The sequence below is a fragment of the Myotis lucifugus genome, unplaced genomic scaffold, assembly GCF_000147115.1.
Source record: "Myotis lucifugus unplaced genomic scaffold, Myoluc2.0 scaffold_425, whole genome shotgun sequence".
NCBI lineage: Eukaryota > Metazoa > Chordata > Mammalia > Chiroptera > Vespertilionidae > Myotis > Myotis lucifugus.
In genome coordinates, this window is record NW_005871473.1 from 280,968 (window position 1) to 304,738 (window position 23,771).

Consider the following 23,771-nt stretch of genomic DNA (forward strand, 5'->3'; position numbering starts at 1 on the left):
CAAGCTTACTCAGCTCAGGAGGACTGAGTGTTGCCGTGGGAGGGGAAAGGAGGTGGACTTGTCTCCCTGCTCTTCCCAGGAGGCTTTGTAGGATCAGGTCGGCGTTGGTGGATTTTGGAGAATGAAAAAGTGGCCAATAGATACATGACCGCGGGGGCTGTTGTCTACCTTCTCGGTGGTCAGTGTCCTCATCTGTAAAATGGGGATGGAACAGGACTGGCTCCCAATGTTCTTGAGACGCTGCTGTAACCCAGTGTTTGCACTTGGAAAGTGCCCGCAGATGGCAGCTGTGCTTACGGCCCAGCTCCGCTGGCGACATTGCCGCATGGTCTCAGTCCAGTCCCAGGTGTGGGGGGCATGCTGAGCAGTGAGTTACTTATCACCGGCACCTAGTAGCGTCCCAGGTACCGAGTAATCACAGAACCTGATGCTGCGATAGGAGGGAAACTATCTCAGGGGCCAAAACCACGAGTGTGGGCTCTGGTTTAGGATGTCAGTTTAACTACAGCAATAGAGAGCCTCGGGCTCATGGTGACAGGAACAGGAAGGAATTTGTTTCTCTGCAGCCGCCCCTCATGGTCCGTGAGGGCTGCCTTAGCACTGCCATCACATCTGCATTCCAGCCAGCAGAAGGGGGGTGGGGCGGAGAGGAACGCTGTATTTCCCTTTGCAGACTCAAAATTATATAATTGACCTCTTGCAACCCTCTCCTATTGCCAGCCAGCCGGTCTCCTCTGCAAAGAAGTTGGTAAATGCCCTTTTTAGCCAGGCATCTTCCATTCTCTCAGAAGGTCAGGGTGTGTTTTGTCCATCGATGGCGGGCAAAGGGCATGGTGTCTTCCTGAGAAGCCACAATGAGCTGCTGTGTCTGGGGGGATAGTTCTGGTACCTGAGAAACAAAACAGAACAAAAGCAAGCAACAGCAGCCCTGCCATCATGGCTCAGTGGTTAGGCGTCGACCTATGAACCAGGAGGTCAGGGTTCGATTCCCCGTCAGGGCACATGCCCAGGTTGCAGGCTCCATCCCCAGTAGGGGGCGTGAACACGGCAGCCAGTCACTGATTCTCTCTTATCATCTATGTTTCTATTTCTTTCTCCCTCTCCCTTCCTTCCTGAGATCAATAAAAATATATTACAACAACAACAACACGCTCAGCCCCATTGCTCTGAAAGAAGCGACCCTAACTCATCCATTGCTGTTAACAGCGTGGTTTATCTTGCAGTCGCCCGGACAGGCCTCCTTGGACTCTTCGTTCTCCCTCGCCAGAAACAAATCCCAATAATGTTGCTTTGTCTCCTCCAGTGCCTCTCGCACACATTTCCTCGTTTCAGCTCTCGCTACCGCCCTCATTTGGGCCTCATTATGCACCACCCAGACCATTGCAATTACATCCTAATCGGTCTCCCTTCCCCCAGTCGCTCTGCTTTCCTCTCCATCCTGCAACCTCACTGCCAAGTTCCTCTTCCCCAGCACAGCTGTGACCATCTCAGCCCGGCTTACGACCCCTCAATGGCTCCCCACTGCCAGTTTTGAGGAAGCTGATGCCTCCATCAAGGCGCCCCACGTTCTCGCTCAGGCTGCCTCTCCAGCCTTTTTTTGTTTTGTTAATCCTCACCTGAGGGTATTTTTCCCATTGATTCTTAGAGTGGAAAGGAGGGGGAGAGACAGAGAGAGAAACATTGATGAGAGAGAGACACATTGATTGGTTGCCTCCTGCACATGCCCCAACCAGGACTGGGGATGGAGCCAACAACCGAGGTACGTGCCCTTGACTGGAATCGAGCCCGGGACCCTTCAGCTCTCTGGCCGATGCTCCAACCAATGGGTCAAACCGGCTAGAGCCAGTTTTCTTATTTTAATACGGGCTGGCTGTTAGTGGACAATCCTCCGTGCTCACGTTGTGTGACAAGGCATTTATTTTTATCCGAACATGTCATCACGTAATACCACCCAGAAGAGAAGGATTCGGGCAGGATTTATTTCTCCATATAAGACTTAAGGACTCTATTGATTTCTGATTTGAAACAGGAACTGAACTGCACCTATTTCTCAGGTTATTAATTTTGAAATCATTCTTCGTCTTTACGGATATCCCGCTAATGCTTAGGACTCTGACTCACGGCGAGGGGACGTGGTTCATGGCATTTTTTTCCGTTCTTTTAAAGTCACAATCCACAATTTCCATTTCTTTTTTCAATTCAATGGCTTTAAGTGTATTTACCGACTCATGTAACCATCATGTGACAGTTAATGTTAGAATATTATCATCACCTTCATAATAACTTGGAACCTTCTTGCCTGGCTAGTGTGGCTCAGTGGTTGAGCATTGACCTAGGAACCAGGAGGTCACAGTTAGATTTCCCGGTCAGGGCACATGCCCAGGTTGTGGGCTAGGTCCCCCCTGGAGGGGCGTGCAAGAGGCAGCTGATCCATGATTCTTTCTCATCATTGATGTTTCTATCTCTCCCTCTCTGAAATCAATAAAAATATATTTTTTAAAAAAACACACAAAACTTTGTACTTCTTGCAGTGACTTACTCTCAATCCTCACAGTCCTAGGCAGATACTAACCCAATGATACCATCTCTGTGGGCTCGCCAGCTCCGGGTATTTCATTCTAATGTAGGATCACACCCTCTGTGGCCTTTTACAACTTGGCTTTTTCACTTTGCTTAATGTTTTCAAGGTTCCTCCATGTCTCAGTGCCTTGTTCCTTTTTCTGGCCAAAAAGTGTTCATCATAATGCTCTCCAGCATTTATTTATTAAGTGATTCGTTGATTGACATCTGGATTGTTTCCCCTTTTTGACGAGCCCTGGATAAAGCTGCTATAAAATGTGTGTACAGATGTTATGGGCACATATGTTCTTATTTTCCTCGGGTATATACTCAGACATGCTGAGTCATATGGCTAGGCTCGGAGGAGAAGCCAGACTGCTTTCCAAACCTGATGCGCCATTTTAGTTTACTTTTATTTTATTTTTTTGTTAATCTTCACCCACGGGAGGATATTTTTTTCCATCGATTTTCAGAGACAGTGGAAAGGAAGGGAGAGGAAGAGGAGAAGAGAGGCATCGATGTGAGACACATAGATTGGTTGCCTGCCCCACATGCCCTGACCAGGGCTGGCCATCTAATCTGCAGCCCAGGTACATGCCCTTGACCGGGAATCGAACTTGAGCCCCTTCAGTCTGTGGGTGACGCTCTAACCACCGGCCCACACCAGCCAGGACCACGATGCATCAGTTTGCATTCTCATCAGCACCAGTGAGGGTTCCACCTCTCTACTTGCTCCCAGCTAGCCGGGCTTCACACCGATTTAACGACCCCGCTCTGACATCATATGTGAGTACTCCGGCTCCTCGCCCCGCTCTGCCCCTCCCCAGGGTGCTGTGAGGTTCGCAGCCACGTTGCAATAGACAGACAGGTCGGCCAGAATTCAGACGCGGGGGTCACCGCATTGTCATCTGGCGGCAAAGCCAAAAATGTCTGTCTTTTACATCCATCCATAAAAACCGCATTAGGTTCAGGGCAAGCCAACCCACGTCCCGGCTCGCGTTCTGGCGCCCGTGGCTTCATAATCTTGTCTTCTGTCTCCTCCTCCTTCCCTTGGAAAAGAAACAGTAAGCAGACCAGGGAAGACACCAGGGTCTCGGTTGGCTGGCTCTTGGTCCTCAAGAAACATAGGGCTTTATTTCTTTCCTTTTTAGGGGACGGGGGATGCTTCTCTCTGGAATGGGCGCCTGGCTTTAAAGACTGCCTCTAGGACCCACATCTGTGTTCCGTTACGATCCAATCTTTGGCTCATTCGTTTTATTTATAAACCCTCTGGGGTCACCCGGCCGGTATAGCTCAGGGGTTGAGCATCTACCTATGAACCAGGAGGTCACGGTTCTATTCCTGGTCAGGGCACATGCCCGGGTTTCAGGCTTGATCCTCAGTGTGGGGCGTGCAGGAGGCAGCCGATTCATAATTCTCTCTCATCATGGATGCTTCTATCTCTCTCTCCCTCTCCCTTCCTCTCTGAAATCAATAAAAATATATTTAAATGTTTTTAAAAAAAGGAAAATTAAGATTTCAATATTATAAATGTTTATGAGCAGGGGAAATTGGAGTCTCCATTTCTTTTTTTGTTTGTTTTAATTGATTTCAGATGGAAGAAGGGAGAAAGAGAAACATCAAAAATGGAGAGAGTAATAACATGGATCGGCTGCCTCCTGCACGCCCCCTACTGGGGATCGAGCCCACAACCTGGGCAAGTGCCCATGACCAGAATTGAACCCAGGACCCTTCAGTCCACAGGCTGACGCTCCATCCACTGAGCCAAACCGGCCAGGTCAAGAGATCATTATTGATGTGTTACTAACACATAGTCCCTCATACAGCAGGCAGCTATGTGGGTGGGAGCTAGACTAGAGCTCACAAGAGACGTAGCCAAGACCTGGAGCTCGTACCTCCTTCCCGCCCTCCCTGGAGGGCCAGGGGTGGGATGGGTATCACTTGCTCAGAATCACAGAAGGCACGTGACCTCCCAGGTACTGGGCTGGAACCGTCACTGCATCGGTTAGCACTGTCTCTGAAGTTAAGGGACAGGGGCTGCTATGTTCATTTATTTGAACCTAAGACTTAGAGACGGGGGGCGACTGGTTGGGGTCACTCTGTCTGACAAGAGCAGCCTCGAGGGTCCCTATTGTAACCGCACAATCAATGGGTCCCGGCTGCTGGTCACTCCCTGAGCCTGTTCAGCAGAGACAGGGTGGAATCCTACATGAGCATTGATTCCAATCCTGCCAGCACCGTGGGGGAGCAGCAGGGCACCCACAAACATCTGCTCTGCCCCCACCATAAGCCAGCTGCTGATGGTGGGTGGAAGGACAAAGATTACATGGGAAGTCGGTCAAAGGGTGAAGCCAAATGGGCAGTTTACAGGTGAGCAGGCTGGAGATTTGCAAAGGCCTGTGGGTATGCAAAGGCTGGGGGTTTGCAAAGGCCTGTGGGTATGCAAAGGCTGGGGGTCTGCAAAGGCCTGTGGGTGTGCAAAGGCTGGGGGTCTGCAAAGGCCTGTGGGTATGCAAAGGCTGGGGGTCTGCAAAGGCCTGTGGGTATGCAAAGGCTGGGGGTCTGCAAAGGCCTGTGGGTGTGCAAAGGCTGGGGGTCCTCAAAGGGCTGGCGCTCTGGTTTCCGCAGTAAAGCTGTTCATCCTTCCATGATCACAGGCAGCTCCCAGTGGGGAGGACAGGCTGCATTTCCAGGGGAGCTCCAGGGCCCTGTGCAGCTCCCAGCCAGGTCAGAAGGTGCCTTTTTAATCAGAACAGCACAGCCACGGTCACAGAGCGTGATTCATATTCCTTACAGTTACAGCTGGCTCCCCAACATTCTCTTTCTGCCCCTGTCACTGTGGGTACTGCCCGTGCCGATGACGCTGGGCTGCTAAGCACCTGCAGGTCCCAATGGGCAGAAGCCCACCGGTGGGCAGGCAGGCGGGGTCGGGGGGGCCTCAGGGGGGCTGTGTGTCATGCTGTGGGGGGATGCCGAGCGCTGACAAGTACTGAAGACGGGGAAGTGACAGGGAAGGATTCCTGGGGGACAGTTAGCACATGGCGCACACACCTGCGTGCAGCAGCTCCAGTTCCAAAGAGAACCTCGCTAAGTCCTCCGAGGGCTCCATGCTGAGAGCTGACGAATTGGTTTATTCCCCATCGCCATCTGCAAACACCTCCAAACACCCACGGCTCCATCTGTCTCATTAATAAGTGAACTTCAAGCCATAGATTAAGCAACAGAAACAGAGCGACTGGTCTGTGATCAGTGACCAGAATTCATTCCTGGAGCCGCCGCCTTCAGGGAACCTCTACAGGGTGAACACTGAGGAATCAAAGGTGTTTTATTGTTTGCTTGTTTAAATATATTTGTATTGATTTCAGAGAGGAAGGGAGAGGGAGAGGGAAAGATAGAAACATCCATGATGAGAGAGAATCACTGATTGGCTGCCTCCTGCACGGCCCCTACTGGGGATCAAGCCCGCAACCCGGGCAGGTGCCCTGACGGGGAAGTGAACCGTGACCTCCTGGTTCATAGGTCGATGCTCAACCACTGAGCACGCCGGCCGGGCCAAGGCATTTTTAAAGTTAAAAATGTGCTTTGAGTTTCCTTTTTTTTTCCAGTACATGAAATAGGAGTGAAAGACAGGATTAGAGGGAAAGCAGGTTGAGTGCTTCGTCTTTGCTGTGGCACTGAAAAGTGGCCACGAGGACCCTGATAGGAGCTTCCCCCAGCAGCTGGAAACTCCTAGGAAACCCCTGGTAGGGTGTCCCCATCTCTCTGAAGACTCAGATGAGGACAGGTCAGGCCCAGGCTGCGTCTCCTACGCCGTGTCCCTGCCTGAGCAGGAGGTTTGGAGGGGAGCCAGGGCCACGTCCTGGGCATCGCTGCGGTCCCGCATCCCGGCCCACGGGGTGGATTCTGTCCTCCTCACCCGGAGGGAAGAGGGGCTCCCTTTGTTGTCCCAGCCAAGTGAAGGAAAATGAAAAGGGAGTCGTGCTGGCAAGACTTGCCCAAATAACCCTCGCTGGGGACTCTGGCAGGACTTTTATGGAGTGGCAGGGACTGGAGTCAGACGGGAGAGGGTTGGAAAGGACAGAGGAGGGGAGGAATTGGAGACAGCGCATGTAAACGACCCTGGGAGCCTGGCTGTTAGATAGATGATAGATAGATAGGGTGGGGTGGGGGGCAAGCCCGGCCAGTGTGGCTCAGTGGTTGAGCATCGACCTATGAACCAGGAGGTCACGGTTCAATTCCTGGTCAGGCAGGGCACATGCCCGGGGTTGTGGGCTTGATCCCCAGTAGGGGGTGTGCAGGAAGCAGCCGATCCATGATTCTCTCATCATTGATGTTTCCATCTCTCCCTCTCCCTTCCTCTCTGACATCAATAAAAATATACTTTAAAAATGGGGATGGAGGGTAAGAAGCAATCGCTTGGGTGGGGGCAGTAATGGGTGACGGGTGAGCCAAGGTTGCACTGCACACGGCGGGTCCCTGTGGGCTGAGGGTGTGACCCAGGAGGCAGTGCGGGAGAAAGGGGTGTTGTAGGACGGGCGGGCAGGGCATTGAGGAAGGAAATACAGGGCGTCCCCCAAATGTATACACACTTTAACAGCTGGTAGCTCAATAGTTTTTTAACTCTTTAAAAAATATATTTGTATTGATGTCAGAGAGGAAGGGAGAGGGAGAGAGAGATGGAAACATCGATGAGAGAGAATCATGGATCGGCTGCCTCCTGCACGCCCCCTATTGGGGATCGAGCCTGCAACCCGGGCATGTGCCCTGATTGGGAATTGAACCCTGACCTCCTGGTTGATAGGTCGAAGCGAAGCTCAACCACTGAACCACGCCATCCGGGCTGGTAGCTTAATTTTGACAATAAAATGTATCTTGATGAATCCTGCCTTTATAATTAGACAAAGTGTGTGTATACATTTTTGGGAGGACGCCCTATATTCGAGAAGGTGAGGGGACAGAAGCAGCCCTTCGGGACAGAACAGGGAAGAAGGAAAGGAGCACATGGTGGGACTGGGCCGTCCCAGCTGCCCACCTGGGACAGCACACGCCCTCGGTCGGTTGTGCTGGATGCTAATTTACACGCAGAGAGAGTCCTTGCTGATGTGAGCTCGAGGCTCGCGTAATTCTAGGCATCTCGGCCTTGCAAACCTCTCATGTGTTACCCACATTTTGGCATTTTTTTAAAAGGGAGAAGTTGCAGAAAGATGACGCCCTTTATTATAAACTCATCATTTCTTACCGGAAAGAAACCACCACGTCGCTGCATTTTTGCATTTTCCGAGATGACATCCACACAACGGGCAGGGAGGCGATTATCTCTAAAAGCTTGTGCATCATCCTCTTAAAATGTTAATGTCCCATTTCCAGCCAAGCAAATAACCCCCAGTCCTCAGATGCAAGGCGTCCCTAATAAATGCGCGTGCCGGGCTGGAAGAGAGCCCGCCTCTGATGCCTGAAAGCATCCTTCACACGGAAAAAAAGGATTAAGTCATTATTTAAAAATTGCTCCGTGAATGCGCCTCGAACAAAGACCCGTTAGCCCGAGAGGACCGAACAGCCTCTATTTGCGAGCACTTTACTTGCAGGGGATTATAAACAGGCTCCTGGTGAGACTCTTAAGCAGCCGGGAACCAGGGCGAGATGTTGAGCTGCGTGGCTCGTGATTGTCCATCAGAGCTGGTCCTGTTTTGCTTCCTTAATGTAGCTGCAAATTGTGGCGTGTTGGGGTGTTGAGTTGCAAGGAAATGGATGGGTCATATGGACGCTGTCTCCTGTAGTTTACAAAGTGTGTACATGTTGTGCTGGTGTTGAGTTGGAGGGAAATGGACGGGTCAGCCCGGCCGGCGTGGCTAGGTAGTTGAGCATCGACCTATGAACCAGGACCTATGAACCAGGAGGCCGCAGTTCGATTCCCGTTCAGGGCACAGGCCCGGGTTGTGGGCTCGATCCCCAGTACAGGGTGTGCAGGAGGCAGCCGATCCATGAGTCTCTCTCATCATTGATGTTCCTCTCTCTCTCTCTGAAATCAATAAATTTATATTTTAAAGAAATAAATAAAATTGGGGAACGTTATGATCAGAGTGGGACAGTGGGTCACCCATGGTCACACAGCGTGTGAGGGACAGAGCTGGGCTTGGACGCAGGCCAGTCTGCCCCCAAGTCTAAGGGTTTCTTTATTTTTTGTCCCCCTCCCCTTTTCCCTTGAACACCGTGGTGTCAGGCTGACATGGACACAGCGCTTTGCTGTGATTTTCTGGATTTAATCTGTGGTGATGAGGAAACCCGGCTCCTTATCTCATTAGCTCAGAAGAGAAAGCACCCTGTCCCCTGCCCGAAACCCCACCCCCACCCCCATGACAGGATTAAGGACAAGTCTGCCGCCATGATGAAGGCAACACCATCAAAAGCAACTACATTATCAAAAAGAAAAGAAAAGAAAAGATCACTTCTAAAGAGGAGTGGTGAGTAATTAGACTTTGAATAGGAAATCAAAACTGAAATGCGAGCAGGCTGCATCTTCCATGGGGCTGACAGGCTGACACTTTGAGGCGTGAGGAGGAAGTTAGCGTGACTGAGCACTTCCTGTCGTTCGCAGGTGATTGGTTTTGTCTGATAGTGGTACTTGGGGTGCTGCTCCCTAGTTCCTGCTTGCCGTGGGCCCATCCGTGATTCTCTCTCATCATTGATCTTTCTATCCCTCTCTCCCTCTCCCTTCCTCTCTCTGAAATCACTAAAAAAAAAAAAAAGAATATGGCCGGTCTTCATTTGAGAGTGTGGACCCATCAGGGACAGGGCAGGAAGTTTCTCGCCTGGGCTGGGCCCTCCTTCCGCGTCCTGGCTAGAGAATCTCAGCAATAACTTTTTAAGCCTGGTTTCCCCTGCAGATCTCATTAATCTGGTGCTTGAGGACAGAAGAGAGGCTGAGCCTTCGTGGATGGGCCACCAGGACATTTGCGTTTTAGGATTGACTGGAGGACCTTGTGCACTCCCTCCCCACCTGGGTCTCTGTCTTTATTGTGTTGAGTGAAAGAATTTATCTGCATTGCCACCACCCAAAAGAATCGTTGGCTGGCTGGATCTTTAGATAGAATTGCATATTGTTCCTTCAAAAATGAGCCCGGGTTCCAGCAAGCCCAGTGAAATAGCACCGAGAGAAGGTTCTAGAAGCGGAGGATAGTTCAGGGATACTGACTTCCCACAACTTTCTCCTCCCAACCCCTTCCAACTAAAAAAAAAAAAAAGGTGGGGGGGATAAGCCATAGCTGGTTTGGCTCAGTGATAGAGCACCGGCCTGCAGACTGAAGGGTCCAGAGTTCGATTCCGGTCAAGGGCACATGCCCGGGTTGTGGGCTGGTTCCCAAATGTAGGGCAATCAATGATTCTCTCTTATCATTGATGTTTCTTTCTCGCTCTCCCTCCCCCTTCCTCTCTGAAATCAATACAAATATATTAAAAAAGAAAAGAAAAAGAGGTAAAACACTTAAGAATTTGAAAAAATCCCAGAGATTCTAAATGTTCCCTCTTCCGGGGCACACATTGATACACACAGAGATCTGAGAGTTTGCTGATTTCAATTAAGATGCTATCTCCTCTGAGCGATGGTTCCTCCTTCCTTCCCTCCGGAAAGCCCTCCGCTGATGAGTTTTCAGTGCGCGTTGGCCAGTTAGTGAAGCTTCCCTGTGTTAGGTCTCCATCCCTCCAGGTGTCTTTGTCTTTCTCCTCCCCTGCTGAAGGGGAGCCTCCTGAAACCAAGGACACGAGTCATCATGGCTTTTCATGGGAAAGGTAAGCTGGGCGGCTGGGACAGCAAAAACGGCTAAGATTCTAGAAATAAGGTGGACATCAGAGACCCCAGGGCTGTGGGGAGTCCTTGACGGTCAAAATCAGAAGACCAAGGTCAAACTCTCTCATCCATTCTCTCTCATCATTGATGTTTCTATTTCTCACTCCCTCTCCCTTTCTCTCTCTGAAATCAATAAAGAACATACTTAAAAATACATAAATTGGTCTGGCCAGCGTGGCTCAGTGGTTGAGCATTGACCTAGGAACCAGGAGGTCACGGTTCGATTCCTGGTCAGGCACATGCCCGGGTTGTGGGCTCCATCCCCAGTTGGGGGCGTGCAGGAGTCAGCCCATCCATAATTCTCTCTCATCATTGATATTTCTCTCTCTCTCCCTTCCTCTCTCTGAAATCAATAAAAACATATTTTTAAATAATTTACTGCCACCAAATGACAAGATTTAAGGAGGGCTCTATTTCTGGCTTCTGATTGAGGGTACACTTTTCAAAAACGCAATGCTAGGATCTTAAGTTGAGTGAGTTTTGGGTCCCAGAGTTTCCTTGTTACTCCAGTTAACTCCATCCCAGACCCCGCAGAGATCACTGCCTTTGAAGGGGTGTATTCCTTAGTGTCTGGTTGCCTTGGCATTCCGTCATCTTGTTGAGATCCATCCGTATTCTATGCGTCAGTAGTTTATTCATCTTTGCGACTGAGGAATATTCCATTGTAAACATATGCCGAAATGTGTTTATCCATATACCTCTTTTTTTCCTGAATGTTTAAGTTGTACTCTCTTAGCAACTTGCAAATACGCACTACCCATATGCCTGTCCATGGCTCTTTTTAGCTTGAGGCTATGATAAAGGATGGTTTAAAGATTCTTGCATAAGTCTTGGGTGGGTACATATTTCTGTTTCTCTTGGTTACGCACCTAGGATTAGAATGATTGCCCTAGCCCGTTTGGCTCAGTGGTTAGAGCATCAGCCCTTGGACTGAAGGGTTCCAGCTTTGATTCTGGTCAAGGGCACGTACCTTGGTTGCAGGTTCCCAGACCCTGGTTGGGGTACATACAGGAGGCAACAAGTTGATGTGTCTCTCTCACATTGATGTTTCTCTCTCTGTCTCTCCCCCTCCCTTCCACTCTCTCAAAATCAATGGAAAAAGAATAATTGGGGTTTGTTTAACCATGGAAATAATTACCAAAGAGTATACAAGTCTACAGGCAGGGTATTCGTGTTGGTTACTTTATTTCCTCTACAACATTTGAAATTAGCAGTCTTTTTATGTCCAGCCATTCTCGAAGGTGGTTAGTGGCTTTTTATTGTGGTTGTAATTAGCATTTTCCCGATGACTAATAGTGTCTTACCATGAACTTATTGTCTGTTCACATGTGTTCCTTTGTCATTTATCTAAGTCTCTCGCCCATTTGAAAACTAGATAGTTTGTCTTTCTGTCATTGGCTCTTACAAACCTTTACATATTCTGGGTTCAGTTCCCTTGTCCTGCCTTCTGTATCGTAGCCTTTTCTTGTCTGCACCCGCCCTGTGTTCTCAGGGCTGTGCCGCCAGGTGAGCGCTCGCTCTCCATTCGGAGGAAGTCCTGTCCGTCACGGTTTCCTTTCCTGGTGAGTGATCTGTGTGCTGTTTGAGACGTTTGCTTCCCTGAAATCTGTGAAGCTTCATTCCTGTCATTTCTCTGAGAAACTCTGTGGTCCTGAATTGCACAGTCAGGTCAAGGTTCCATCTCACATCAGCTTTCGAGTCTGAACTGAGTTTGAGGTCAAGAGTTACATTGTTGCCCGGCCGGCGTGGCTCCGTGGTTGAGCATCGTCCTATGAACCAGGAGGTCACTGGTTCCATTCCCCGTCGGGGCACATGCCCGGGTTGCAGGTTCGATCCCCAGTAGGGGGCGTGCAGGAGGCAGCCGGTCCATGGTTCTCTCTCATCATTGATGTATCTATGTCTCGCCCTCATCCTTCCTCTCTGAAATCAATAAAAAACATGTTTGAAGATGAGCATGCCTTTAGGAAGATGCCTGTTGTTCATGTGGACATTGTTTGTCCCGGCGCTGTGTGCTGGGAAGACTCTCCTGGCCCCTCTTCCTGGGCTTGGCACCTGACTGGCTCTGGGAGATGCCTGGCCCGGGTCCCCCGGGTTCTCGGAGGCGGGCGGACCTCACGATGCCTCGGCTGTTGCAGATCGGGTCACTCCGCCTTTGCAAGCAGCTTCCTCTGCCACAGCGTTTCCCCCTTGTCCGTTAGGACTCCCCACAGCACGGCTCACTCGTCTCAGAAACCTGCCTTGATGTTTTCCCCTGGGGCTTGGCTAAATGCTACTTTGGGAGTGTCGTACGGCACCCTTTAAGACGCTGTCTCACTGCGTGCTAATTCCTCTTCATTTGACTGTCACCACAAGAAGACACGCTTGTCATTTTGTCTCTGTGTCCTTAGCACAGCACTGTGATGGGGTGGGAGGAGACACACACACAAAGGGTAGCTACTCAGTTCATGGTTTTAGTCAAATGTCTTGGGGAGTCCGCAGAAGCCGTGGCCTGTCGCAGGCCGTGCAGTGAGAGCATTTGATTTCAAATCTCATTTCTGCCGCTTATTAGCCGATTGAATTGGGGCACGTTATGTAATTACTGCACTTCAGGTTTTCTGTCACATACAGATACTTAGTACTACTTTGAGGATGTTTTTAATGAAAGAAGTCATAATGTCCAGAACGTAGTAGCTACTAAATAAATTGAAGCTAACACATGATCTTTTCGTTTTAAAAAGGCAATGAGCCCGGCCGGCGTGGCCCAGTGGTTGAGCATCGACCTATGAACCAGGAGGTCACAGTTCGATTTCCCGTCAGGGCACATGCCCAGGTTGCAGGCTCGATCCCCAGTGTGGGGCGTGCAGGAGGCAGCCCATCCGTGATTCTGTCTCATCATTGGCATTTCTCTCTCTCTCTCCCTCTCCCTTCCTCTCTGAAATCAAGACAAATGAAAGGATTGTGTCTGGGCTGTACTAATAAGCTGCTCTCACACCAGGGGCGTTGACGTAATAGGGGGAAAACGGTATGTTATCTTCTGCTCATCAACAGAGTCACCGTATGGCCGTGGTAGCCAGGATGTTCCAAAAGGGAAGCTGCATCATACATCCGTCCTGTGTCTATCACGTCACACCCAAAATACGGAACCAGCAGGAATCACACCTGGGAATAAGATCACATCAGGGACTTCACCAAGGAAAATGTACACAGAGACCAAGGCTGGGTTCTGTGTAGACGTCCCGGGAACATCACGCAGAGAGGAGTGAAACACATCACGGGGGCCCCCGAGATCTGGTTAGGGCCCTAAGTCACGTGACTCCCAGGGAAGAAACCCCAGCCTGTTAAGCAGGTTCCCAGAAAGTCACCCCCCAGAACTTCCCCAGCCCGACCCCTCTCCCAGGTTACATCCTTTGCTCTCACCTGTCCCACTTGGGGACACTTGAGATGCTTAGAGTTGTGGTATTTAACCTCTGAAATGCTTTTTTTTAAGCTGTTGTGTTTTTTTTTTAATCCTCGCCCAAGGATATTTTTCCATTTGTTTTTTAGAGAGAGTGGAGAGGAGGGAGGAAGGGGGAGAGAAAGAAAGCATCAATATGAGAGAGAGAGAGAGAGAGAGAGAGAGAGAGGGAGAGGGGGAGAGAGAGAGAGAGAGAGAGAGAGAGAGAGAGAGAGAGAGAGAGAGGGAGAGAGAGAAACATTGATGTGAGAGAGAAAGTGGGGAGAGAGAAACGTCGATGTGTGAGAGAGAGGGAAACATCGATGTGAGAGAGAAATAGAGAGAGGGAAACATCGATGTGAGAGAGAAATAGAGAGAGGGAAACATCGATATGAGAGAGACACACATCGATTGCTTGTCTCCCACACACACCCTGACCTGGGCTAGGGATGGAGCCTGGAACCCAGAACCCAGGTATGTGCCCTTGATGGGGAATCAAACCCGTGGCCCTTCGGTCCCCAGGCTGACATTCTAACCACTGAGCCAGACTGGCCAGGGCTGAAATGCTTTGAGGGCACCACTTCCCAGCTCACTCCCAGTGCGGAGGCCCACACAGCACTGCGGAGGGTGTGGACCCCTCCCCGCCGCGCCCAGGGCCTCTCCCGCCTGCCCAGTGCGCCTCCACATTGGCCTGACTCCTGTTCACCCTGAAGTGGACCATCCAGACCTAAGCACCGTCATCAGTGTGGCCTCCGCCTGCGGGAGCCACAGCCGAGATGAATGCCTGAAATTGATACGATCTCTAATGAGCATCGCACTTGATTTAATAACCTGTTTATTAAATACATTTTTTTAAATTGGCAAATTGAGCACTTGCCTGGGAGCAAGCAATTAGGGCTATTTTCATCCCATATTTACTTCCCTGAGTGGAGACGATATTTGTTAAGTGTTAAGCATGTTGCATAAATCTTTTAAGTTGTTTTATTTCCCCCCTCAATGAAAAGCTAAATAGTAAATCTTCACGTTGGTTCCACCCAGCCACTTGTTAAATTACCAGGAGCGTTAACAGGCATGAGGGAAGATTCACTCATTTCACAAGGACGAGTACTGACTCTCTCCCTGCGTTTATAAAAACATGTATAATATTTAATCCCAGCTGAGATTGGTTAAATCTCTTTACCTCTATTAAATCCAAGGAGGAGTATGTTAAACAGGCCTTATTGTATGGAAACAAACTTTAATTTTTTAAAAACTGTATTGATTTTCTTCCTTTATTACTTTATTTTATTTTTGTTATTCCTCACTTGATATTTTTCCATTGATTTTTTTTAGAGAGAGGAAGGGAGAGGGAGATAGAGAGAAACATCCATGTGAAAGAGACACATTAATGGGTTGCCCCTTGCACCACAACCCAGGTAGGAGGTACCTGCCCTTGACAGGAATCCAACGAGGGACCCTTCAGTCCATGGGCTGACGTTCTATCCACTTAACCACACCAGCCAGGGCTAATTGTATTGATTTTTAGAAAGAGAGGGGTGGGAGGAGAGAAGCATCTACGTGAGAGAGAAACTGCTACAGGCTGTTGCCTCCAGCACACGCCCTGACTGGGGATCGAACCCACCACCTGGGTACCACTCTGACTGGAATTGAACCCGCAACCTTTTGGTTGCCGCTCCAACCAACTGAGACACACCAGCCAGGGCAAAGCAAACTTTAAAAGAATATCTTATTTTCCCTCCTCAGAAATCTCATTCAGTTGACACGTGGGTTTTGGGTTTTTCTTTTAAACGGTGGTTGGATTCTACTTGCATATTTTTATGTGAAAAGTCGCTTGCTTGTGCCTACACCCTCTCCCCCGGGACAGCCTCCGTTGGGGGGCGCTAGCACAGGCCTCGGGACATGGCCGCGCGTTCTTCCCCTCGGGCCTCAGTTAGACCTGAAGGTTCCCAATTTGAATGTCTGCCCTTTGTTTCCGATCCTGGATGAAAATGAACAATTCGCCCCATTCAGATGTAAAAATCTCTTCTTCCCGTACATGCAGATAAAGGTCGTAGGCTGCATTAATAACGAGTCCTTACTTGTGTCACTAATAACATCTTGCATTGTTCACCCTGAAACTCTTTGAAAAACCTAATTTTCCCTTCTCTCTGGGTGCCAGGCCCGATACGCATCTCACCGCTCAATGGGATCATTCCTCTCCACTCCGAGCGGGAGACGCTGTCCCCGATGGACGTTCATTTCATTTCACCGGAGAATGAAACCCGGCAGCCAGTTCAGACCAGCCCGTGCATATTTATTAAGCTCCTACTAAGTGTCTTCACATTTTTCTCTTGTGCGGAAGAGTCTATTTCCAAAGCACTCCAATCTGATTAGGAAAATGCATTCAATTCAGCAGCTATTTCTTGATTGCCTATTGAGCGCGCACAATACCCGGCCAGCGATACACAGATAACTGAGACTGTTACCAGCGCACGGGGCGGGGAGGTGAAAAGACCTGTTAGGAAACCGGTGGGGGACTTTACTTAGTTTTGTGAAAATGGAGGAAGCATGGAGTGGAGAACACAGGGAGAAATCGTCCGAGGTCTGATTTGATTTTATTTCCTTTCCAGCTTCATTGAGGTAGAATCGACACATAACATTGTAATATATTCAACGTGTACAGAGTGATGATTTTAAGAAATACGTATTTTTCTTGATTTCAGAGAGGAAGAGAGAGAGAGAGTGAGAGAGAGAGAGAGAGTGAGAGAGAGAGAGAGAGAGAGAGAGATCAGCTGCAGGTCCCCTACTAGGGATCCACCCCAAAACCTGGGCCTGTGCCCTGACTGGGAATTGATCCCTGACCTCCTGGTTTACAGGTCGATGCTCAACCATGGAGCCATGCTTGGCATTGCTTTCACACAACATCGCGTAACTTGTTTATCCCGAGTCATAAACACAACACCCGCTTGAGTGAACTGATGTACCTCTGGGCTCATTTTCTGAAAACTTCTGTGCCCCTCAATCGTGTGGATGTATCTCTGCCCTGAGAGCTGGATACCCTTAGAGAGGCGTGAGTCCCCTTTTTCTGTGAATTTTAGTACCAGATCCCTTGATTTTATTCCTGCCGGGTCTCTCCAGCCCGCCTATTTCTCTTCAGCCCCACCGCCGCTCTTGCCAGGGCGGGCCCTTGAGAGGGTGAGACCCCGGAAAGCAGAGTAAAGACTTCATATCGCCCTAGCTGGTGTGGCTCAGTGGATAGAGCATCAGCCTGCAGACTGAAGGGTCCGGGGTTCAAGGGCACATGCTTGTGGACTTGATCCCCAGTCGGGGGAGCGTGCAGGAAGCAGCCAATCCGAGATTCTCTCTCATCATTGATGTTTCTCTCTCTCTCTCTCCCCCTCTCCCTTCCTCTCAGAAATCAATAAAAATACATTTTTAAAAAGAGAAATGATAGCTGGAAAGGTGGGAAGTAGCCAGACTATGGACCACACATGTGGACGTGTGAGGGTGAGCAGGCACTTTCTTTGGTGAGCAGACGTGCTTTATATAAATGGGAGAAAGAGAGCCAGGCCGGAGCCAGCAGTGGTGCTTACGGATTGAAGGGATTCTCTTTCCTAAAGGGCTGCCCGGCCCCTGTGTCCTCAAGGACAACTTGTAAGGATCTGCTTTGAAATGTTGCAAATAAGTGCATCAAATAGGATCACGTTGCGGGAGAGGTGTCTGCAGAAGCAGGGGTTATTGTGGGTGCGATTCCAACATCACGTCATCTGTAAAACGCGAGATCTTTGGGTTTTCTCTCTATTCTCTGTGGCATCCAGGACTCCTCTCAGCATAGGACTCCTTGGTGAATTTTGTCAGGGCACGTGCTTGGGTTGTGGCCTCCATCCCCAGTAGGGGGCGTGCAAGAGGCACCCGATCAGTGATTCTCATCATTGATGTTTCTCTCTCCCCCTCTCCTTCACTCCCTCTCTAAAATCAATAAAAATACGTCTAAAAGATTTTTATATTTACGGGGTTTAGAGAGAGAGAGGGAGTTGGGGGGGGAGAGAAAGAGAAATAACAATTTATTGTTCCACTTATTCATGCATACTTGATTCCTATGTGCCCTGACCAGGAATCGAACTCATAACCTTGGCATATGGGGACAATGCTCTAACCAACTGAGCTACCCAGCTAGGGTGCAAACCAGAGGTCTCAGTGCAGACTTAAGCCTTAATAACTTTCAGGACTATCAATGCTACACACTTGCAAACACATATTTGAACAGTTAACTCCTTATATTTACGCATACTAGTTGTGTGAATTTAATACGCTTTTCATTATAATGTTTACTTCCGTCAACATTCACCAATGTTAGCTAGAAGCACCGAAGGAAGAATAGATTTGGCACATGAAAATGAACACATTTTATTCATTAAAAATATCAGTCACATTAAAGTCAAACAAACAGACAAATGAGGTGACGGCAACATTATAAAGGCTTCTGAAGAGAAAAATTTCACGAACAGTTCCCTCATTTCCAATACCAACTATTTCCATTTTTGCCTATGACCCTATACTCCTGTCTGGGTAGTTCTGTAATCACAGTGATTAAAAATAGCCAATTTTTTTCTCCTGCTTTTTCATTAACACCACATGATACGCTATTTTGGTTTCCTCTGTTTTCTTGGTCATCCTATTTTTAACGTCCCCCTAACAATCCCAATTCAAGACGGTGGCATCCACATAGCTGTTCCCATATTAATTGGGTACTTGGGTCGCTTTGCGTAGCTTTTAAATAATTCACAATGAATATGTTATCAGCACTGTGTGTGTTTTCACATCTGCGACGCTATTTCTTAGGGAAACGTCCCAGGAATGCCATTCCTGAGTCAAAGCGTAAACGGCGGCAAGGGTCTGCGGAGTTGTGCCTGTTTCCATGCGCACGGGCGGGAGCACGGCTGGTAAACATCACGTAACTGCAGCGAGCACGCTAATTAGGCTCCGGCGTGTGCGCCGTGTTTGTTTTCCCAGCACAAGTGATAAGTCAACATTAACTCTTATTTCAGTAACGAGAGAGTCTTAAGTGGGATTGGTGTCTAGACACCAAAGGCGGCTCCGTCGTCCCCAGGAAATCTGGGTGAGTTGGGGCTCGAACAGAAATGGGACAGCTTCTCCTTAGCCGGTTTGGCTCAGTGGATAGACTGTTGGCCCACAGACCTAAGGGTCCCAGGTTCGATTCCAGTCAAGGGCGCCTACCTGGGTTGCAGGCTCGATTCCTGGCCCTGGTCAGGTCGTGTGTGGGAGGCAAGCAGTCGATGTCACATTGATGTTTCTCCCCCTCCCTTCCACTCTCTCTCAAAATCAGTGGAGAGCCCAGCCGGTGTGGCTCAGTGGTTGAGCATCGATCTAGGAACCAGGAGGTCACAGTTCAATTCTGGTCGGGGCACACGCCCGGGTTGCTGGCTCGATCCCCAGTGTGGGGTGTGCAGGAGGCAGCCGATCCATGGTTCTCTCATCATTGATGTTTCTCTCTCTCTCTCTCCCTCTCCCTTCCTCTCTGAAATCAGTAACAATATATTTTTTAAATAATAAAATAAAAATCGATGGGACAATGTCCTTGGATGAGGATTAACCAGAAAAAAGGGAAGAAACAGGACAGCTCCCCCGGGACTTGCCTGTGACAGTGGAGTCCCAGGGCCCACTGACACCCAGTGTCCCCGGAAGCACAGGCTCTTCAGAGCTGGACCGTCCCTCCCCACCTTCGCACAGCGCTAGCTGTCAGGGGCGCGTGGAGGACCTTCTGCGAGGGACAGATGCACCCCAGAGGGAACCCGGCGCCTGGGCCCCTTATCGCGGCTGATCTTCCCGGCCAGTTAATCTCCCAGACCTTGCAGTTAGCGAGGTCGCCTTTAATTTACAGCCAGAGGTCTGGGGTAATTGGCCTAACCGGGGTCATTGATCTTACAGGGATACGCTCGCCTCAGTGCTTTCATCCGTCTTCTATAATTGGAAAAGGAGGAATTCCTAAACGCCCTATCGCCTCCCTTATCTCTAAGCTCAGAATAGGATGGAGTTAGGGCCCATAGGAACCAGGTTGTACAGGAATGGCTTTACACACAGAATCGGAGGGGAAAGGAAAGCACTTCTGTGAGGAATAGGTCTGGGATTTGCCTGTGTGCTGTCTGCTCAGTTACAAACCTATCCTTCTCTGCTTCTGGGCCTACATAGCTATGTCTGTAATTACATACTTACATACCTGTGGGTCTGTATGACTACACATCTGTAGCTCTATGTCTGTGTTTGTCTCTATATGTCTCTGTACCTCCCTCTGTTTCTGTGTCTCTATGTATATGTCTCTCTGTCTCTGTCTTTCTCTCTGTGTGTGTATGTGTGTCTGAGTGTCTCTGTGTCTTTGTCTCTGTCTTTATGTGTGTATATCTATTTTATGTGTCTATTCTACACCTATATCTATACATCTAATCCTCTATACCTATATCTACAGATGCAGTGGTTCTCAACCTTCCTAATGCTGCGACCCTTTCATACAGTTCCTCATGTTGTGACCCAACCATAAAATTATTTTTGTTGCTACTGTGATGAATCATCATGTAAATATCTGATATGCAGGATGTATTTTCATTGTTCGAGACCCACAGGTTGAGAACCACTTAGTGATACTGTCTCAGTCATGTACTATTTTCTGTCCTAAATTCCATAAAAAAGATATTGTTGTACATCATACAATCCAATCATCGAGATGTCGGATTAGAAATAAGGCAAGAGACTTTGCAACTCAAAAGAAAAGAACGAGAGAAGTGTGGTGAGTTAAGGGAACTCATTTCTTTTGGAAGGTTTTGGCTGTGTTAATGAGTACCCTCCATTCGCTCTTCTAGACGAGGCAACTTTTAAAAAAAATCTTTTTATTGATGCTTATTAGTTCCTGATTGGTCCTTTCAAGAGTATTTTGCCTTAGCAACATCCTTGGGATTGGTTGATACACCTTGCTCCCATGTGATTGGTTGTCTGCAATTTGCCTGTCTTAGCAACAGCCATACATTCTTAAGTTTGTTCCTTCTCCGCCCAGTTAGGTTGTGCTACTAACTGCTCAACTGGGTTTTCAGTTTTTTGTTTATTTGTTTTTAATATATTTTTACTGATTTTTAGAGAGGAAGGGAGAGGGAGAGGGAGAGAAACATCGATGAGAGAGAATCATGGATCAGCCTCCTGCACGCCCCCTACTGGGGATCGAGCCTGCAACCGGGCATGTGCCCCGACCCGGGAATCGAACTATGACCTCCTGGTTCGTAGTCGATGCTCAACCCCTGAGCCATGCTGGCCGGGGGGTTTTCGGGTTTTATTCCCGCCCCTGGTGGTCCCACTCTCTGACCACCTAGCTTCCCTCTGCCTCCTCACTGGGCCGTGTACGCTTGCGTCCTAGTCGGCTACCTCCCCTCTCCCTGAAATACGTGGAGGAAGAGAAAAGACAGAGTTTGCAGACAGATTCTGTTTTGCCTCCAGACATAAAATCGATACAGAGGGGAAACAGCGGGCGGAAGCCGGCATTTACCTTTTACAAGGCAGTTACGGGCTTACAGCGCACCTGCCTCAGAGTCGCCTTTGTTGACAAGGTTGTTCCTTGAGATCTTGGCAGTTTATAGAGGAAACATGGTGAACTCGGTCGGCGAGTTCTGGTGGGAACCTCCCATGGAACAGCTGGGAAGGCTGGGCTGACGGCGAGGGCACCCAGGGGCAAAAGGCCCATGTTCCCCGAAGCCCATGTGCAAATCATGTCAGCGCTCCCAGGGAGCCCGCTGCATACAAAGGAGCAGAGGGTCCTGGTCGCTGCCCAGTGGCGGGGGGCGGGGGGGGGGGGGAATAGGGCTGCGGGCTGGAGGTGGAATAGGGGCTGGGGCAGAGAGAAAGGGAGGGGCACGAGAGGAAGGGCTGCCATCAGGGATGGGCATCATGGAGGGTGTGGGACGCAAACCTCAGATGCCCCTGTGGACGGTATGTGTGTGTGTGTGTGTGTGTGTGTGTGTGTGTGTGTGTGTGTGTCTGTGTGTCTGTAACCTGATCACACACACCCCTTCAAGGACTTGGACAGATTTCCTAAAGGGGCCGTGTGGGGGAACCCAGCCCGCATGTAGTCCTTCGTTATAGCTCTTATTTCAGAGGCTGGGATGCCTGCCTTCCACGCAGCACTGAGTGAAATCTCAGACCCTCCCCGGGACCAGCTGCACAGGGAGAACAGGAGAGCCAGACCGAGAAGCCGTCCTGACAGGCTGCTGGCAATTCCGCTGGTTGTTCTTTCAGCACCCTTCACCCTCACGTCCTCGTGTGTGTGTGTGTGTGTGTGTGTGTGTGTGTGTGTGTGTGTGTGATGCCACGTGGTGTGAGGCTTCGGCACCTGCGCTCAGGGCTGTAGACTTGCTGTTTAAAACCTCGGTGGTGCCCGGCCCGGTGTGGCTCAGTGGTTGAGCGTTGACCTGTGAACCAGGAGGTCACGGTTCGATTCCCGGTCAGGGCATGTGGCCGGGTTGAGGGCTTGATCCCCAGTAGGGGGCGCTCAACCTCTGAGCCACAGGGGCTGGGCTTTGGTTGTTTTTTAAAGGTTTTGTTGGGGGATTGGCTTTTTGGTTGAGACAGCCCCCGGATTTTTGACCCTAAAAATAAAAAGGGGGGGCTCCCCTTAAAGGGGAAGGGGGAAATCCCCCCCCTTTGGTTCGGAGGGAAGACCAGAAATTGGTTTTTGGAAAAAATTTCAATTATTTTTTAGTGACCCCCGCCCAGGTCCCCCCCGGGGGGTAGGCCATCGGGGCGGTCCAGGTTGAGAGGGGCCTACCGCTCCCTCAGGAACGGGACTAAAGGCCGTGTGGTTAGCTGATTTCCCCCCCAGGGCTTTTAAGTTTAAAACCCCCCAGTGGGGAGCCCGGGGAAAAAGGGGGTGTTGATGCCCCCCCCCCCCCCCCCCCCCGCAGGAGGCTGGGACCGGACCAGCCAAGCACCCTGGTGACCTAGAGAGGGAGGTTTCCAGTTTTCAGGTTTGATCTGTGGGTGTTTCCACTTGCTCTTTAACGCGCTCTCCCCCTTGCATGTGAGTCTGTAACGCACAGGGACGGGTGTTTAACAAACCGAGGGCTCTAAGTTCATCCTGGTCTCTTCAACACAACCCCCTGGGGGAGCAGGTCCTTCCAGAAACAATGTGGGGGTGGCCCACGTCTCGGCAGAACTATTGGGGAACTGGCGTCGTTTCTCGTAGGTGAGCACAGTTATGTGCTGGCAGGTCCTTTGTTGGGGAGTTAGGGGCCGGGGAAGGAGGTTGTCACCCAGCCATCGCTGTGCTTGGTCATCAGCAAACCAGGAGCGTCAGTGAGTGAGACGGTCCGAGTCCTCTGTGCCCTTAAGTAGCATTTTTCTTTCTGCCTCAGAAGTCGCCTGTGGTCACTACCTTTGCATTCAGAGCTCACACAGGTACACAAGCAAGCGGTGGTCTTCCTGTCATGTGTGTAAATGTCTGCGTCACTTTCTCATGTTTTATTGGCACTTCATTCACCACTGGAGCCTGAAGATGTTGCAAACCTCTCAGAACGGCCTGTAAGCCGCTCCCCAATGACAGCCTCCTGGGGTTTCAGGAGGCGGGGCACGGGGCCTGGGGCGCAGTGTGAACGTGAGCGGTGTGTGTGTACCCGCTCCCACTGCTAAGGAATGCGCGGCCTGGACCCAGACTCGGGTTAGGCTGGGGGGTTATTTATTTGCTCGGAGCCTCATTTCCTTCCTCAGGGAAATGGAGGTTTAATAGGGACTCTGGGCGTAGAGCAGCAGGGCTCCCGTCAGAATTGAACATGGAACAGTGGTGCCTCGTGTCTTTGTTCCGTTTGGACATGATGAGTGATGCCGGGACGCGCTGTGTCTGCAGTGACTGAATTAACTCGTGGGACGTAAGCACGCCTCCGTCTTGGGTGCCCACCCCGGGCTGCCAGGTCTCGGCAGCTCTGA